Here is a 20,327-nt window from a genome sequence, read left to right on the forward strand (position 1 = left end):
ACATGGATCTTCAACTAATATTTAATATTAATTATCCCAATTATAAAAAACATGTGTAGTGCAAGTCATGATTATATTCAGTTATTGAAATAAAAGTTTTAAAACTTTTCCCTCTTATTCCTGAAACATTTTATTACAGATAGTATCTATTGTTTGGTTTACCTTCTAAATCTAATCATAGACAATCAAACAGAAAACGCCTAGAACATTTAAGAAAAAAAAAAATGATGAAAATTTTCCTCTTGTTGCAATAACAAAACTGTCTGTAAAGAAAACCACACCAGGTTTGTGCCAGAAGACAATGGAATAATTTGTAATTCATAGGCAAAAAATCTTTCTTTGCTTCATTCACTCTTGAATAATTAAGCAAAAAATCTTTAGCATTTTCCAGATACTGTTTTGCTTTGCACTTTCCTGGGACGTTCCACGTGTGGTGACATCCTTAAGAAAAAACCACATGGTCATTAAACACTGGGACAAACCCAGTGGACTGATAAGCAGGTGGATTGTAGCACATCTTGAGATGCACAGGTCTAACACAGAACACTTAAATCCCTAAATCCAGACAACCCCACGATATAATCCTTTTTATAAATAGCTCAAGCAGTCTCTCAAAAGTAGAACTTGTTTACTTTCACTCCAATGGGAAGACTGTGACATAGTCTTGCTGCTTTGATGACTAGGTGGCTCTTTTGACTAAAATCATATTAATTTGTTAATTTACTAGCATGACTTTTTTTAAGTTTATAGCGTTGTGTTTCAGGGTTTTTTCCTTAATGTTTATGTTAGTTTTTCTATATACAGTAATCACATCCTCTTTCAGCCTGAATTTTCCTAAAGTAAACAAGCAGAAGGAGGTGCTTTTGTCTTCCATTTTCAGACGTGTTCTTCATCCCTCAGATCATTGTAATATCTCTTCTGTACAATTCCCTGTGAAAACCTACCTTTACTCTCTGCCTGTGTTGCAGAGGACATACCACCCGTGCACCTCTGTCACTTCGTCACCCGGTAGGTGACACTTTCAGGGCTGATGGAGTCGAGGTTCAGAGTCATCCTGTCATCTGCTACTGCAAACCTTCCTCGAGCTAGTGTTTCCAGATCTTTATCACTTTTGTCATTTCCAACTGATAAGGTCCATTTTAGAAGAGAAAAGTGAACTGTTGAACACCATGTGCTTGAACTTGCACTTTAATCCCCAAATCTATGATCTCATTCCTCAAGGCTATGCAGTCAGTACAGTACAGTGATTATTATCAGCATTGACCAGACCTCCCACCTTTGTATCATCAGCAAATCTCAGACTCTTATTTTTGTGCTAATGAAGTAAATGCAGGTTAATGAAAGGCATAGTATAAACAGAGCATCATGGAAACAGTCCTTTGCACATTCACTTTCAACCTTTCCTCTCATCTGACACTTTCCCTTTGACACCTCATCTTTGCTATTCTTTGTATTCTTTTTATTTTTCAGCTAGCTCCCATTTATAAATTGTCATGTAGGATCACATCAAATGCTCCGTGAAATTCAGATGCAGGTGAGTTACTATATTTCCTTAAGACAGTTAACATAATGAAAAAAGACTTTGGTTCATCTGGCTGTATCTCTTTCTGTCCAGTCCTGTTGATTTTTCTTCTATTTGTCATTTACCTTCATGTTTTTAATTATTCTTTCAGAGTAATGGATCAAAGCCAGACTTATAGACCAAGGTCAGAAGTGACTTCCTGAACCACTTTCCTTGTTCGTCCTTAAATGCAGGTACTTTATTTGCTGCTTTTGACTCCTACAGTGCCGCTCTCATTGTCGTACATGTGCTATAGAAATGTCACGGCAGACCTGTGGTCCCCTCAGTCCTCCGGTCCTGCGGAAGGGCAGGAATGGGAACGTTATCCTCGGTCTGCAGATGTCACGCTGCTCCAGCGCTCCTCTTTCTACATTTACCATTCATCTGCTTTGCCGCTTGTGTAATTAAAGTCTCAAATTAGTGAGGATTGCAGCACAAGCTCAGTACAAACCTTCAGCAGCTCTGTACAAACCTGAAGGAAAAAAAATCCACCGATTTCAATAGTATTACCCAGGTCTCTACAGGTTAATGAGGCTTAAGTGTTTTTCTGGACGGGGGTCTCAGGAATTCATAAGTCATCTTTGTGCATCCTAGCTATCGATTCCGCGCTCTCAGCCCTGAACATGCTGCTGTGACAATGCGCATCCCATGAGCTCAGACAGTTCTTTTGCCACCGGGTCTTCAGCTTCCTCGTGTGGCCAATGGACACAGCGACAGCCCCAGCCCATGCAGCGACACCAGAGCAGGAAATTAAATTGTAGTGCATGTACTTGCAACTGTACATGTAGTTGTAAGTTCTGCGTAGATTAGACCTTAGGAGAGTGCTTTTGTACTGCATCACGTGAGGACCTGACCTACCAACAAGGTAGAAAGGAAACAATAAGTGGTGAAGATCGTAAGTTCTGTGGGTTGGCTTAAGAAGGAATTTAAACACAGGCACAACTGCCTGTATTTAAGGTAAACAAATATACCAGCTTGAACGCTTCATTACAGACCTGGTTAATATGACATAAAACTGGCCATAATTTTTTTCATGTTAAAATAAGACAAATATTTTTACAGCATTATCCATTCATCTGAAGAGTCACCATTTTCTTTTATGCATTTGTTGGAAGAAGATATTTCACCATTTGCTTTGTGATTTATTTCTTTGAATCTTGTCTGATTAAACACTGTAAGATTTATTTCTTCGATTCCTCATAGAATTTTAATTGTAGAACAGTGGCAAAAGAGCTGGAGCAGAATAAAAACATATTGATTTAATTCAATTTTTATACCCATTTCGAGTTATTTTACCTTTGGGGGTAAGAGTGTTTGGGGATAGTGAGGGGAATACAAGCTATAAATTCTACTTGATTGATCAGTAATAAAAATAAATGATCTCATTTAAAAATTTACAATTAAGCAATGAAACGTTGAATGGCCATATTAGTTTGACAATAGGTGCCATGGGGCATATATAAAAGGGAGTAGTGACAGAGCAGCAAAAAGCTAATTTTAGTCAAAGAACATTCTCCATTATCTGTAGAAAATATGGCTTTTTTGGCATACTTTTGAATTCATCTTCTTGTAAATGGAGCTTTGAAATCAATGCATATTACCGACAGAGGTCTAACAGTACAGTTGTAGCAAGTTGAAGAAATCAGAGAATTTTCTTGTCGGGGTTTGCCCATTTTGAGGTTATTTACAGTAATAATTTTTGATACCAAAGTATTTCTTAACGGTTTAATTTGAATTAGTGATGACATCCTTCATACTGGCTTAGTTGCTACTCTAATTGGTAGTACATCACACAGGGTAAATGATTAAAGCAAGCCATTTCAGAATGACGTGCACAGATCTGGAAATCTCATGGCTTCTTGCCTTCCTTCCACCTGCCCACTTCAGCACATTCATTTTTGGCTGGGTGAAGTTTACTATAAATAATTCTTGGTATTTTTATTACTGAAGCATTTGGAGTTCTTAGGCATGGCCTGGGTCCCCGGGCTGCTTGGTGCTGTACAGAGCAGATTAAAAAATTGAAGCACAAGAAAAAAAAGTATTGTATTATTGATCACCTTGCGAGCTCTACCACCCCAGCAGCCCAACGGCTTTTTCCTTGGCTTCTCAGAAGAGAATAGTTTCAAAGAGGAACCTGATGGACGTTTGCTCCTGATGGAGTGAGCTGTAATGCTGAAGACATGAGGAAGACGCCCTACAGCAGTCACAGCGACCCACTCATCGCAGGCTGCTGCCAGGGAGAGCGTCCTCCCCCAGGTAGGTATGGTGAGTAAAAGGAAGATAACTTGTGAAGTCTTTGAAAGTGAGAATTATATTTGAAGTAATCAGGCCAGCAGGGTCACATCTGGGGAGAGGTGACATACCAAGACCAACACGGTAAGTGTCCAGGAGGCTGATGGAGAAGAGAAGGAGAAAGTGTGTTTGAAGAGGCCAAAGCTGAGTGCCATTTCGAGAGACACAAAACTGCAAGTCTAGACAAGAATATTCATCTCTGTTGAGAACCAAGGAGTATAAATGACAGAACAATTGAAAGCAAAAATGCTCCTATCATAAAGGGAGTGGGTTTTGTGTGTGTATCCAGCTAGTGCTTAAAGCTAGTACAAGTAAGACAAACTTTCCCAGCTCTGATGTTGTGTCTGATCCAGGCTGATGTGTCCACTCTCATTTTGATCTGAAATAATGTCCTGTACCCAGCAAAACACATGACACAATTTTTCACACAGTTATATTTTTTAATAGGAGAGAATAGTTGTGTTTCACATTTTTCTTTTACTTTTCACTTGGAATATTTCCTCTCTGGATCTGGTTTCCTTTATGTTTCAACTCTTCCATCTGCTAAATGGCAAAGAAAATACTTTTTATTTTAAGAGGCAATGGGTGCATCTGCTAAATAATTTGAAAATCAGCAGTACCTTGGATTTGATTTTCAGGCACGCTAAATAGCTCTGATTCCAACCAGCATTAATAAGATCAGTAGACAGTCAACACTAAATATGGAGATCTTCAAGTGTTGGGTTTTTTTCCTGGGTTAATATCTGTGGCAGAAAAGCAGCTAATTTTATTTTTATAATTTCAAGTTTTTTCCCCCATCTTTTACCCATATTTCAATTTACAGGCTCCTCATCTGTGGTACAGACATGTGAATCAAGTTGTAGCCTGCACCCCAAGGAGTAACACTTGCTCCTGCACTCTAATCTTGGGCTGTTGGAGTTTTACCAGTGACATCATGTTTCCATTCATAATTAATAAGCAAACATTTCATACAGTGTTGTCAGTGGATAATATTATTATATTGTACATCATGCGTTTAAATCAAAATAGACAAAGACTAATCCTTACCAGTACCTTAGGAGATTTTGCAGACATCAAGCAGGCTGAAAGAACATTTTTTCTAAGGAAAAGATGAAAGTGTTTCACAGCATATTGATCTCTACCTGAACATGAATAATTAATATACTTTTGGTCTGGCTTCAGCTGGACTTCTTTAGATAACAGCCAAGAAGCAGCCTATGATCTCATATCGATCGATAGATCAATAGATAGCTATATACATTTATATATATATACACACACATATATATTTACCTTTATCATATGGCAGGTCTTGCATTATAAATCAAGCCTTGGCAAAAGGAAACGTATAAAGGTGCCAGATTTCTAGAAATATGTGATTTAGTATTTATTAATCTTTATTTTTAGTTGGAATCTCTTTCCATCCTTTCTCATTTTTGACTGAGAATCACTTGATAGATACTATCATTTCCCAAGTTTTTCTCTATATTGAAAAACTGTCAATGCTAGCTGAGATGTATTATGGAAAGAATGCCAAGTCCCCATTACAGTGCTTAAAATAGGCTCTTATTAATGGGTGGATTTTTTAAAATCTCCTTTTCCTTCAAATGTAAGTCAAAACAAATAAAAACAAAAAAATTGAAGTTGACGAGGAAGTTGAAGTGAGGAAAAAATAGGGACAAGGGATGATTAATTCTTGCAAAGCAACAAGGACTCGTCTCAGTGTCTGATCTGAGCGTTGGAGAGTTTGTGTTTCTGGGGAGAAGGAAGAGTAAAGTCAGTGCATCTCAAACAGCTCCACTTAAAATTGATGTGTTAAATAATGTAAGTTGCTACATTAATCATCTTTTCTGGCAATTTGCATGGGAATTTTATATTTATTTTTTCATAATGTATCTTCCACAGAATGCTTTTTCCTATGCCTTCTTTTCTGACAAGTGAACCTCAGTTTGTCAACAGAGTAATTCTGCTTTCATTGCCGTGCACAAGAGATTACTTTTAATGCCTAGATTAAATTTCCAGTCTAATACCTAAGAAAATAAGAACTGTTTTGAGAAGCCTTAAAAATAAGTTTGAAGTCTCATATCCAACTGAAACCGCAAAGACCTTGTTGGTGGGTTTTTTTAAGGAATGACACTTAGCATCTGAATACTCATATAGCTGCCCAGAAGTCTTCCCCATAATTATACATCTAGCTTCATATCAGTGCTGGGAAAACATTACGTCAAAATGATTATAAATATGTAATCTGAGTAATTTGATATGTCAGTTTGAAACATTACTTAACTGTCATATCCTGGACGAAGCTGCTGCTTTTGTGGAGTAATAACCCACTGTGAACCAGGAACAAAAGGCAATATTCAGAAGTAAATATGGAAATTATATTGCCTGAGGAAAACCTGCCACACTCGGTACAGGGATAACCAGCTCAGACAAGGTGAACTAAAGTGGAGAAAAAGCTAATTCTGTTTCCTTATTTTTAAACAAGGAGCTGGAAAAAAAGATGAAAACTGTCTTGGTTTAGTGACGTACAGTGCACGCGCACAAAAATCCTGCGGTGCGGTGATGGGGGGGCCCAAAGACTCCCCTGTTACTGGGGTCTGCAATACCTTTAGGATGCTGCAGAGTAAACTCAACCTACACGTAACATGTTATGGCAAGTTACCCGGGAGATCCGGGCTTGCTACAAGCTTGTGGCTAGGCTATTTTTCTATCGCAAGTCTCCCTGCCTGTGCTCCAAGCTGGCCAGCCGCAAATCAGCTGCATATCAGAAATCAGCCCTGGCTGTGCTTAAGCAAATCTATCCCAGGGGTGGCTGAGGGGTGTCACGCAGGTGTCCCTCGATGCACACAGATCATGGGAATGTGTTTCTGTGTTTTGTTTTTCTCCCAGATGTAGCTACCTCTTTTCCTGCCAGTGCGAACCCGTCCTGCTGCTGCAATGTCCCTCTCCACTCGAGCCCCTGCTTCAACGAGCGACATCACTTCGATTTTCTTCCTCTGCGTCAGAAACACACTCGGTTTGGCCTCATGACAGAAGAAATTGTATTCTCTGGATGTCAGAAGGTCTGGGACGATTGCCTGGTTCATACTGTAAAGATGAAAGCACTATCTGCTCTTTCTGTTGCATCCTTGCTTCGATCTGCCAAGTGCTGAAAACTGAGCCCCTACCCAGCAAAATGCTTCATGGCTGCTGGTTTGCTGGGGGTCTTGGGACAGAGAGACAAAACGTTAAGCTTATTCATGGTAATATCATTCATGTTCGCTGTACCTACAATCTCAAACGGGAATTAATCACTCGTTTTTTATGATTGTGTTTCACGTGTCGGAATAAACCTGGTGTGAAGTGAGGCAGCTGACAGCTTGATGGCACTATGGCAAATGAGCCTGCGGATGCATCTGGTTTAAAATGCTGGGATTTTTTTAATCAGTCAGAGGTGTTCGACTTTAATTCTCAAGAAAATGAAATTAAACTTATTCCCTGCCATCACTGATCAGTATAGGAACAAGACAAGGCATGAATTACTCATATTTTCTTCCAGGGCTTTTTGTCAAATCAAACAGTTAAACTTGGACTCTGCATAGCTGTCTGTCTGTCTGTCTGTCTATCTACCTCAGTCCTTTGGCCTGTTTCATAAAGCAACAAGGTGGACATTTCTTGAGCATTTCTTGGACAAGTGCACACAATAATTCATGAGTGCTACTTTTTCAAGAAAGAGATTACTCCTAGAGACAATTACATGAAGAGAAACCTAGCCACAAGCGATGTGTGGAGTAAACAGACGTTTCACAGAAGTGAATGTCTCTTGTCCTCCTCGGGATCCTTGAGCTGGAAACATAAATCCACTGGGATTATATAATTTCATAGCTCGGAAATTAATGTGCCACATTTCATTAGGGCCTGTGGCGGCTTCACTGCAGAATATTCTTCTCTCCTTCATTACATCTGCAATTTGCAGTTGGAAATCCAAAATGGATCAATCTGGGATACAGCTACAGCGCAATACCATCTGACAAACCGCTTAATAAATGCCATGAAGGAGTGACGTACAGCCTGCTCCTAAACAGCCTTTCGCCAGATGCCAACAAAACTATCTGCATCTGTCTGATAACAGGAGACCATAATGATTTTCTTGTCGTGCAGCTTTTCCTTCACCCAGCTGAACATGGCTGCTTGTATGTTGATGAACGAGTCTTACGTTATTAGCCGAAGCCGTTGACTTGTCTGGCCCTCGAATACCACCAACTGCAACCACTCCACGTTTCCAGTGGATTCCAGTAATTGCATGGGAAGAGCCATCATTCTCGTTGGCTGTAGATACACTAGTAACCCCCCTTAGCGAGCGCGGGAGTGACTTACAGTTTTCTTTGCTGATCTGAATGCACATTCCCATTGTATTCTCACGTAAATGAACACAACATATGGATGAGACAAAAACCTACCGAGTGGGAAGAGGAGCGTGTGATGGAAGAACTTGAAGAAACTCTGGAAGTTAAGCTCAACTCTAATATTTCTGCAATTAGCTCACAAGAACGCTGCAGAGTGCTGGCAGCTTTTTGTAAAGATTTTGTGTAGGCTTTGTTCATCAACTATAAAGAAATGGTATTCAGAAAGGTTTCCTATTATTTTTAAATAAATTACTAAAGATTATTCATGGTGATTTATTCAGGCTTTCATAATATTCTCTATCATAAAATATGCACATTAAGGATCCTGTAAGTGCTTTTTTTTTTTCCACCAGGCCATTTCAGGACAGGATTTACTGAGGTTGCACCAACTGATTTCACTGCAGCTACACTGAAATAATTATTCAAATATCTTCACTGGAAATCAGTGAAACCTTCCTTTTGGCATTTTATCGTTGATTCTGTTTTGATGCATCAAAATGCTGTATGTCACAGTGATATTTCAGAATGACATTTTAAGCATGATCCTCTGCCTGCATGCACACAGTTCTTCCTTGAGACCTGAAACCACAGACAAGAAAGCTACTAAAACAGAGAAGTAAAAACGTCTTATTTTGAGGAGTGATTCCTCTTTTTTTTTTTTTAAGCTGTAAGGGTCCATATTTCATGATGAGCTTTGGAAGAGTTATATGATGTTTCCTTAGACTATGCAGCTTGCGGCATTTGCATTATGCTGCCTTTGAAGCAAGGGACTCCACTGCTCAGACTGGTTTTACCCGTTGTCCTCTTCTGCCAGCCTGGTGCATGCTCTGGTGCTGCAGAACCAGCCTGTTCCCAGCCAGAATGCAGAGGAAGAGGAAGGCTCAAGGCCACGTCTCTCAGGACCAGCTTTATATTTATAAATAAAGATGATGAGACATTCCTGTAGGTATTAGGACCTATATATTGAAATGTTTTCAAAATACTTCATTTCCTTAATATAAAAATAAGAGTGAGATCTACAAAATGTTCAAAATATGCTAGAAGGCATTTACTGCAGCATCATGAGAATGCTCACAAGTGAAATCAGAAATTAAAAATAGAAAGGGCAGAATATAATTATGAAGGTGTCAGTTGTATCTACAGTCCTGCACTCTGCGAGCCATCCTTATAAATCTTAAAAGTTATCTGCCTGTTGCGGAAGCTATTAAACAGTTGGAATACTTACAGGGACAGAAACACAAACACTCCTTTCTTCTTCGTGGAGGTGTTTTATATTTGTTCTTTGCTGTGTCCCTTCACTGCAGTAAGCCACCGATACTGAAAGTACCATCCACCCACTGCGTGTGGGAACCGCAACCGAGCGGTAAACCTTGAGAGGTGCCATTCAGCTAAGCCAAACATCTACTAATCAAGTTTTCCATAAAACATCTAAAAATCTCTTTTCATGTAATTTCAACCTAATGAGATTTCCAGCTCAGATGCGTGAAGGCCACCTCTGCTGTGTGCAAGGGGGGATGCTTAGGTTGGAGGCACGTGAGGATGATGCTCCAAAACACTCAGCTGAAAGCTTAAAATAAGCTGAGCCAAGCGCCAGGTGCCTGCCCACGTCCCGAGAGAGCACGTCGGCACACGCGCAGAGGCTCTCCCGTCAGTGCCACGGGGCTGAATGCTTGGGAGTTTGAATTTACTACGTGTCAGGTAGTTTTGGAAAGTTTTCTGTAAGCACCAAGGCTCTGCATCATTCATGTCAGCATTTCTGACAAACATGGGGCTTCTGCTGTGCTTGTGAAGCTTTAATAATGTTTGCGATATACCTCAGACCGCCCAGAATACAACAAAAGCTATTGTTTTTAAATAGTTCCCTATCATACATTCCAACCCTTTGAAAAATCACCTGGGAAGGTCTCCATGTGGCAACAACAGCCCACTAATTAAAGACTTACAGTCATTGTCCACCTTTCTTCTTTCTTTAAAATAAAACCTCTCTCTTCTGTTGTAATACGGGTAATTATACTATCTGGATAGTCCATTACATGGAAGCAGCTTTTCCTACAGAAATATCTCTTCCAAGGTGTTACTTCCCCAGGACTAATATGATTCCTTCTTTTTTTCTTTTTTTTTTTTAACTTCTTTTTTTTACCCCCTCCTCTCTTTCTTCTTTTCTTGTATTATTAAACTGTTGATTGAATTCAGAAATTGAAAACTGCAACTAATTCGTCCCTACCCCACGCTCCCTGTGCGTTTATTTCTGTCCCTCGCAAAGGGATCTTTTCCAATCAATGTCTTCTCTATTTTCTCAGCCGCACTCCTTGTTACCTTGCTGTCAGGCTTGAGTACCTAGTCTGAAAGGGATCTGAGAATATAATGATGTTTTAGTATTCCGGAGTGAGGGGAAAAGGGCATTTGACTTTCCTGCCGACACGTCAAAGTGGTTGCCCCCACCTCCTCACAAAGTGAGCAAGAGCTGAACCCGGGGTCCCAGGATCGTCCTATTTGCCGGAGGGAGCTGAAAAGGGCATTTGTGCCTTCTTTCTCTTTTTTTCCCTCCATTGTTTTCTCTGAAGTACTTCCTCCTCTGTGAAGAAGTTATTTTTACTTGACATGCCCTTTATAAATATTTCCTAAGGACTCTCAGCTAAAATTGTCTGGTAGTTTAGACAGCTTTTTCCTGTTGTGACGTTTAACCTTCTTACTTGCCTAACTTGGTAGCAAAGCTGTTATTTTCAGCTCATCAGACAAGCTTTTGTTTTTGGCTTCTTTTGCCCCTTTTTTTTTTCTTTCTTTTTATTGTTTATTTTTCCTATAGAGCCATGTTGCAGCCTTTGTAATTAATTACAGGCATAAATCCTCTCCAGTCCAGCCAAGTTCCATTATAAACCTTATGCTTAGTTCCTAATAACTTTGTTTACAAAAATTGATCGGCCTTGAAAATTTCCCAGGTTTATTTTTTAAGACAAAGGGCATTTTAAAGAGCATTCAGAAAAAAAAACACAACCCCACGTTGAAATAGTTCTCCATTTTTAATAACTATCTGAATTTAAATTGTGCAACTACAATTCTACTACTTTTTAAAATATTGTAATTTTGCACGGAAAATGAATAATTAAATTTAAAATAAGGAATTATGGGATAAAACTAGGTATTTTCTGTGAAATGAAAGATAGGCAAGCCATTTATGAGTTTCAATTGCTTTAAAGGTACCTGGTTTGCCATGCTAACCTAAATTTTTTGTGCCTCTTCAAGCCCCTCACTCTGAGACTTCGTAACTCTAAGTGGTTGCTGGACCACAGCACTTGGAACTTCTGACTTAATGGTGCACTGGACTCCCAGCACTGGAAACTGTTAGGTGCCGTTAGGGTGGCAGAACAGCCTTTTAAAGAAAAAAACATTTTTATTTTTATTATTTTTTCTAATCTAGAACAGTCTGCGAAATATGCCTGAACTAGTGTTTGTAGACTTAGTGTTTTCCTTTATGTTTGATCCAAATAGCCAGGTATAAAATAAAGGTGTGTCAGTTTGTAGACCGTAAGACAAGTAAGCAGTGTTGAAGGTGCTGAGTAGACACTTTTTTCTGGAGGAGTGAATGTAATGTTTCATCTGTGTGCACGGATTCAAAAGTTTGATGATCTACGAGAAACTTGGGCCAGAAATTTAAAATCTGTGCTACATTAGAAATGTAAATAACAAACTGTATACTTATTTTTATCCCTAGTGTTTCACAGTGCAGGTGGGAAGGTCACAGTATGGATACACATCTTGTACCCCAAAATATGGCCCTTTCCAGTTAGAGAAAATTTCCTGAAATGTTGGCAAGTTAAGTCAAGCACGGAGATTTGCCTGACAAAGAGGCAGTCCTGAGCATGGATCAACACTATTCACACTGTTTCAAATAAGTAGGGAAAAAAAAGGGCATATGAGTGCAATTCTGCTGAATACAATAGGAATATGAAAAAATATTTCTGTTCAGAACAAAGCTTCCTACTGTGAGTGTGTGTTTGCAAAATCTGATTGGTTCTTGTAAAAAGAAAGGGAAGAAAACCCTCCACTTTTCGTAGTGTTGTCAGGACTTTTAAAAAATAAATTTCAAATCTATGGAAAATAACTAATTTCATTGTGTTCTATTTCTTCAGATAATGCAATGTAATAGCAGTAGAAATACAACTTTCATTTTGATATATGCTTTCTTAAAAATGTGCCCAGCCACCTAAGTAGCAATATTTGCATTAAATGATGCATACGTCAGACTGTAATGTTGAACAGAATATCATGAGATGTTGTACCAGAAGGTAAAATACAGTGAAATAACATTGGTTCTTTTAAATAAATTTAAATGGAATTTCTAGAAATGTAAACTGCCAACATTATTTTTATGTAATAGAGTTATTTTAGCTACCAATATATAGATATAAAATTTCTGGGGGAAAAACATATCCCATAGCTAAAAGTAAAATGTTACTACTATCTTTATTACTGCTCCTATTATCAATCATTACTATCTGACATTGGAGACGGATGGTGAAAAAGTCCAGACAACATTCTCTGAGGACCAAGACTAGAAAAATCCTATTAAAAAAAAAAAAATAGAATAAAAAGGAAAATGAAATCTTCTATAGGTAGCAACTAGATTTTTTTATGGAATAGTTCTTTTGACATAAAAGTCTTCACCAACTGAACAAGAGAAAGAATATGAATGTCCATCATCTGGCCATATCTGTTAAATTGATTTGGCTTTCAAAGGACTGGGTTGGGTTTCAGATTACATAAAACAGAAAAAGAGGACAATTTTCACAATTTTATCTTCTTTTCTTTTTCATATCAGGAGTCCAGTCGCTCTTCCATCCCCAATGGATGGATACCAAATCTTTATTCTCATGGAAAGGAGTGTCTTGATTTTCAGGCACTTCCCAAAGATTGTCTTTCATGGGAAATGTCAGAAGCCAACAGATCTGGTCCCATAGGCACATACCTGAACATAGGTGTTCAGCTTGACTCTCGAGCTTCATTTAATCTGCCAGAAGATCAAATTCTCCCTCCGCGTGGCGCTGTGCCGAGGGACTTGGTCTGAGCTGTGCGGTGGCTGCAACAAATCTCACCCCAGGGCTGGGGGCAGCTGCAGAGCTGGCCATGCGCAGCTGCTGGAGATTCAACCCCAGCAATCCCTCCTCTTTCAGCTCTCCCACATATGCAGCCATAGGGAGATTTTGGTCTGTCGTTCTTCTTTATACATGATTTAATAGGTTGGTGGTAGACGAGTTAGCTATTATTTCTAAGCAGAGAAGATTTAGAGATTCTCTGAGAGGGACATTTTCATCTTGAAACCCAAGCTATTGAAAACGGTTAAAAAACTTTGTTGTCTTTTTTTTTTTATTTTTCTCCACCGTTCTCCTCATTATGCTATGAAAGGCAAACAAGCAAAATTAATAATATATAAAAATGACCCACTGTTGAATGCCACAGTCTTTCACTGGTGATTAACCCTGCGGTAGGAGCAGTCTGTGATGGATGATGTGTAGGCTGAGTCATACAGAAACTGTCAGCAAAGGACTGACTTAAATTTTCCTTGCCAGTTTTCAAATTTACTTATAAAAAGGCAAGGAAGGGATAGTAGTGCTAAGACAGTGCAAAGTATTTTGTGTATACATATATAGATGGTATATACAAATGTAACACATGGTAATTGAAGAGTTTACAATTTGCATTGCAACTTTTCTGCATAAATTGTTCTGCACATGAGTTGGTTTTGTCTTTTTTTTTTTTTTTTTCCTCCTGACAGCCAGACGACTAAATGAAGACTGTCTCGGAGTTACTGGAGCCAAGTGAAACTAGGATATCTGGAACAGCACAGCACAGCAGTGTCCGTGAAATGCACGCAGGCCTCTTTACATTGCTCTAAGTGTGATGGAAAAAGTTTGCAAACCCTTACTTATGCTGAGTAGTACCTTTTTCTGTGAATAGTCACACTGAATTTAAACAGGAATGTCTGCAGAATAATATGACAGAACAAGCGTCAAGCAATTTAATAGAGAGTTGAGAATGCCATATAGTAAAGCACAAGGCAGTAGACATGGAGATATCTGTATGGTGCCCAAGATGTGTAAAGGTATACTGAGGACCATTTACAGCAGTAATTAAAAACTACACCACATACAACTCAAAAGAGGGTAAGAAAAGCTGTCTTCGTGAGGATTTTACAGTCTGAGTGCATAAAGACGAAAATAACGGAGAGCTGCTTTAGATGCTGGGCAATATGACAGATATCGGGGAGCCTGTATGAGGGACAGATCCTGGGAGTCGTCTCAGCAAGAGAGGGAATTACTGTAAGCACCTAGATCTGCAATATTTTCCTTGTCTTTTTGTCTTAAGAACCAAAGAGTCAGCCAGACTCTTGTGGAAGAATCTTTAATGGAGAAAGAAAACAAACGGATTTTCAAACCCCAGCTTTAAGTTGCGGAGGTGGGAGTCAAAACGAAGACATCAACATTACCCTACACTTCTGACCTTTAAACTAAGCAGGTTTGACCTGCCGCTGCTAGGAAGGAATGAGTAAAGCAACCCCTGAGATTAGCCTCAGAGCCATTTTTGTGACCTTACCTGATCTTTACCTGAAAAGCAGCAAATCCTCCACTCCTGAACAAGTTTCTTTTCTGCAGCAGAACAGATGGAAATATCAGCTCTAGCCGAACTACCTAGTAAGATTTTTATCTCCATTTCTATTAAGGTGATAATGTGTCAACATCTTTTCAATATTAAAGCCTTATTGTTAGAGGAGAAATATTTAACCAGTTTTAGTAATCAACAAGTATATTATTTTAATTTGTCATGGCAACAGGAAACTTTCCTAAGCTATTTTGTTCCTACATTTGTATGTACCTGTGAAGTCAACAGAGAAATATTGAAGCTTTTCCAAGTCCAAATATCCTTCCTTTTTTTTTTTTTTTTTTTTTTACTACTGAGATACAAGTAAATAGACCATCTTCAGAAAGTGAAAAGAATGAAAACAAGGGATGATAAATATGGGAAAAGGAGACTGATGAGAAATAGAAAATTTGCCATTAGCTTTGAGTTACATTTCACTGTTTTTACCACATCTCAAGGTGGTAAGTTGTTGAGCTAGTCCAGAAAGTGTGTTGTACAGTGCTTCTCTACAACAAAAAATACCCCACTCAACAACTCTCCAGTTTCTCTATGTGTGTAGTCTGGTCAGAGCTGCTGGGAAACTATCAAGAGGACAATGAAGTGGAAGAAAAGACTCCTACTGGCTATCGAGATTCAGAGCAAGCAGTAAGAGCTTTTGTTAACTCATGGGGAATAAATGTATACGTGCATATAGCTCCTTATAATTGGATGAGTACTAGTATCGCAGCAAGAAGAAAATATTTATGGTTCCTGAGGGTTGTAACTTTGCAAAGATTAATACCTCCTTGGAAAGATATCTTTGGTGACTAGAAGAGTTTCTTTGGCTATCTATCTGAAGGGCTGTGCTGTGCTTAATGCTAAATAATACTTGAATGACATCCAGGAGGTAAAATCGATTTGCTTGCTTCCTTTTGCCACTGTTCTCCCTTCCTTCTTCAGAGTCGAATGCTATTGACTTGCAGAGGAACTAGAGGAAGGCTCTTAGTTTTTGTTGTCTTTGTGAGCCTGAAGGTTACTCAGCACAACACATTGATCCCCAGCGTGGAAGAAGAGCAGGGAACAGGGTTAAACAAAGCCCATCGATCTGAAATTACTTTGCATCAAAAAAATCTGATTTTAGGACTTTTCCCTGATTTTACAGTGACTGTGAAGTTTTGTAGTTCAGTTCCCTTAGTCCTTTCAAATGCTCTCCTCCTCCACATTCTGTGGATCTGTGCAGATCCCAGAAACTGGCTGCGGCTCAGTCGATCCCATGGTCACAAAGGTGTTAGGACCGTTTTACTAAATGTACAGGGAAAGTGGTGAAAACAGCGTACCCAGAGGGCTGACAAAAGAACAAAACGACCAGCATGGCGTGGAAAAATAGCACTTGTCCTTTGTGAATTTTTTAAATGTTTTTCTTTAGCAGGCCTGGCGTGCAGGAGCCGTGGGCATGAACGGTTCAGATGAGGATGTGAGTTTTAAGAAGACAGAATATTTTCAACTTTCATCAGTTTCCCGACTGCACTGAGGATTTTTCCTTATGCATAGAAAAGGCAACGTCATTTAGCCTTGGCTGAGAATCACTGATACATTTTAACAATGGAATTAGCTGTTCACTGCATTACAATGACTTGCTTTCTGTAATTTGCCATTAATATGCTTCTACCTGAACAGTGCAAAATGTGAATTAAATTGCCACAGGGAAAAATGATGAACCTATGCTTTGATTCTATCTAAAAGTGGACAGTTATAGTCTCTTTGCTCATAATAATGTTCATCCCTCTCCTTCTGACAATTTCACTTTAACTTGTCTAAGTTTTCTTTTCAATTCATGAAAAAGGGCAGCATGAAATGTGACCTTCTTATTACCACTTTTTAACTTATACTTTCTAAATATTTACATATATAATTATATCTTATATTATAAATACATTCATATAATTATATTACATATAATTATATGTTAAATTTATAATTAGAAATATAATAAAATATAATTTTATAATTATAATTCTAATTTTAAAGTAGTAATAAAAATTACCACCGGTTTATAATCACCCCCCTCCCTGTCCCCACAATGAAAGGCTTAAGACAACATTAAGGATTCAGTTGAAGCTCATAAAAAAAAAAAAAAGAGGGGGGGAGATCATGCTGAAAAGCCATTTTTAACATATTGCCTAGTCCAAAGCATATCTCTGGCATAGGTCTACTACTATACCACTATAAATTCCAGTGTTTCCAAGAATGTACATGTTTTATGAGTTGGACCCTCTGTAGTGCCGTGTCTTCACAGGTTGGTACAATAGTACATCCCTGACCCTCTGAGAGGTGCTGTGCTTGTTGGAGTGAAAATCTCCACACAACATTTAAAGATTAAGAAGGAATCTATATGGGCTTAACAACACCTTTGGCCAACCCTTTGCTACAGTCCAACAAAGCATTGATAGACTTCGCTGCTTCTCAAAGCTGGTCTCTGTCCTTCCGAAAGGCAACTGCTTAAGCCATTTAAATGGGAAAACATTCTTACGTCTGTGACTCTACCAGCTGTCTGCCTCTTCTCTGAAACCAAGGAAAGAGAATATTTCATGGTAAACTGTAAAATGCAAATGTTCAAAATACATAAATGTGTTCTTTGAATAAGGCAACATATATTGATAATGTTTTATGCATAATGTTTTTTCCTCTCTCTCTCAAACTGTTATTTGTTAGACATTTGTAAAGATCTGAGGCATTAGACTCCTTTTTATGTGATATTTTTATGTGCATGGCTAAGTGACCTGGCTGGAAAACAAGATTATGTGATCTGTATTGCATTTTTGATACCATCCTTACAGTAGTAAATTCAGCTTATTTGTGATAACAGCAAAGGTTTTGGTAACACGTTCCAAGATATAAAATAGCTAACCTTTCCCCATCACCTGGCACCAAAGTATTCCTATCCTAAATCTAACAGTTGTCATTGATAAGCATTGATATAGGAAAGAGTGGTACAGGAGCATAGTCCAAAGGAGAGCTCTGGACATACGTGTTGTTTTTCCTGCTATTAGTGGAGGGATGGTGAAAGTGATGGTGGAGTTTCCTGCGCTGGAGAAGTCACCTCCCTCGTGCAAATGCCCACAGCCTCTCCCGCGGGGCAGCAGTTCAGTGCGTGACTTCTCCGGGCCGTGATGGGATGGGCAGCAGGACCTGCGTCTGCTTGCTTTATCACTAACCACAACTGGTTCTAGGTGTACGTATGTCATTTAAAGAAGATTTTTGAGACAACTCCAGAATGTCTTTATAGCACGTAAAAGATGCATAGTTTTCATAGTTCAATGTTCTAATGCTGAAAAGACCTTATAAACTATTGCCCTTGCTGCAAACATGTGGGAGACTGGGTTACAAGTATGTCCAAACGCGCTCAGGCTTTCTCATGGTCTTCATGGACATGAGTGCGCTCCTTATAAATCATTTATTCTTACTCCAAATTCTGCTTAACAGGACATATGCCTTTTCCATCGCTATCTCCTAGTTTTCTGTCCTGCGGTGAGACAAATATTTTTCTGGTGATGGACGACATTACATTTGAATAAATCCACCAATATATTTTTTAATTATTATTATTTCTTGGGTTTTTATCTGCCTTTTTTGAAACACAGCACACAGAGTGAGCATGGTAAATAAGTCACTTTTATCAGTGAACATTCCCCTATATTAAATCTCTTATTCATTCTGGAATCTACAGGCAGCTTAAAATATGCCTCATGTCAGCGCCGTCACAGCCTGGAGACACATCGCAAAACCGGGAAGAGATTGACTTTCTGATAGCTATCTGTTTGTGATAATAGTGTAGAAGGAGTGTCAGTCATACTCCCCACATCTGCTCCAGCTAGGGAAGAAACACAGCCTAATCATTTTTATGGCTAGTGTGAGTATATTGGGCAGAACCCCAGCTGATAAGCAAATGTGATGATATTGGTTTCTTTCTCTCAATTTATATTCATAATATATTATTCTAAATATCCTGTTGTCTAAAACCATTGCAGCATATACAGGCAATTTTTTCTCCCTATGTATCTCAGGATCATCACTGGCCTCTCACAGAACGACTGAAAACTTATCCTCTTCAGGTCACATATTGACTCTTCCTTTGCCGCACGGAGTATCGAACGTCTGCAGTTTCACAGGTCCTGCACCTTTGCACGGGGAACTGTCAAGTCTTTGAACCTCACCTGTGGAAAACACGTCAAGAAGAGCATTTTGACTCTCCTCTTGATTCTGTATCTGTTAATATTTACTCAGACAAGCATGGAGAGGTCTTACTTTTCATCAAACCACAAAACTATGCAGTGTTTTACCTCCCCTGTGGCCCTATTTATACTTTGCCATGTTTTCTTATCTGGAACGAAATGCCCTTCAAAACATATCTCCCTTGTCCGCCTTTCTACCCAGACGTGTGTGTTACTAGTCATTTTACCAAGGGCAGGAGAGAAAGGAAGCAGACTGCTCAGTTTTTTGATCTGTGCACCACTCTCCACATTTGCTTGCTTTAGTTGTGTTCCTCGGTACCACAGCAAACTCCTGACCACGCGTATCTGTTTCTCCAAGGCTCACTGGCACACATCTTGCCCCAGGGGGGACACAGTGCCATGAGCCACTCTCTTTTGGTCACTCGCTGCAAATCACTTTTAAACCATCCTGTAGCAGCAGATTGCATAAACTACGCAATTACTTTTCCCTGCATCTATTAATCCAAGAAAAAAATAATCTGCTGCCAAATGCTTAACCGCAGTAAATCAACAGGGTTCCACTGATTCGAATAGAGGTTTGATCGCATCTCACATCTGAAGGCTGATTATCTTGGTGGTGGTCCACCACACAAAATCTTAGCAATTACCTTACACGAGAATTTTTCAACTTCATTTTCATTGTTAATGGAAAATGGTAAGCTTTTTCTTCTAGGAGGTCCTCACATAAATCTGGATTCCAAATCTATTTCTCTGGCTTCCCATGTTCAGATTTATTAGAAACCATTTGATGTGCCCCTAAATGGTTCTGAACTACAGCATAATAGCAGTTTCATATTAAAAATACTGGTATTTTATGACATATCTGTTACCAAGGCTGTGTCTAGCAGATCTCCAATCATTTTGTAATTTCATTTGGGTTTAAATTTGCCTTTGTCATTAACTACAGGCTGTGTAAATTCACTAGGATCCTTTGAAGACCATAAGTACAGGCAGGCTCTATGAATCCATTCTTTAACTGGAGTGTTTCTTGAGCACATGCCCTGTAAAAAAAAAAAAAAATCCTTGAGGTATTGCTATTGTTACATAATCTATTTTTTGTCTAATATTTCTGATTTGTTGATTAACTTTTCTTTAGCTTTATGAAATACCTCTAATTTTTAGTGCAGGATTTCTTACTGTTGTCATTATCTCAGACAAATAAAGAGTTCTGACACAAACCAAATCACAGAGCTCCTTTAA

The sequence above is a fragment of the Grus americana genome, chromosome 6 (genome assembly GCF_028858705.1).
Source record: "Grus americana isolate bGruAme1 chromosome 6, bGruAme1.mat, whole genome shotgun sequence".
NCBI classification, from domain to species: domain Eukaryota; kingdom Metazoa; phylum Chordata; class Aves; order Gruiformes; family Gruidae; genus Grus; species Grus americana.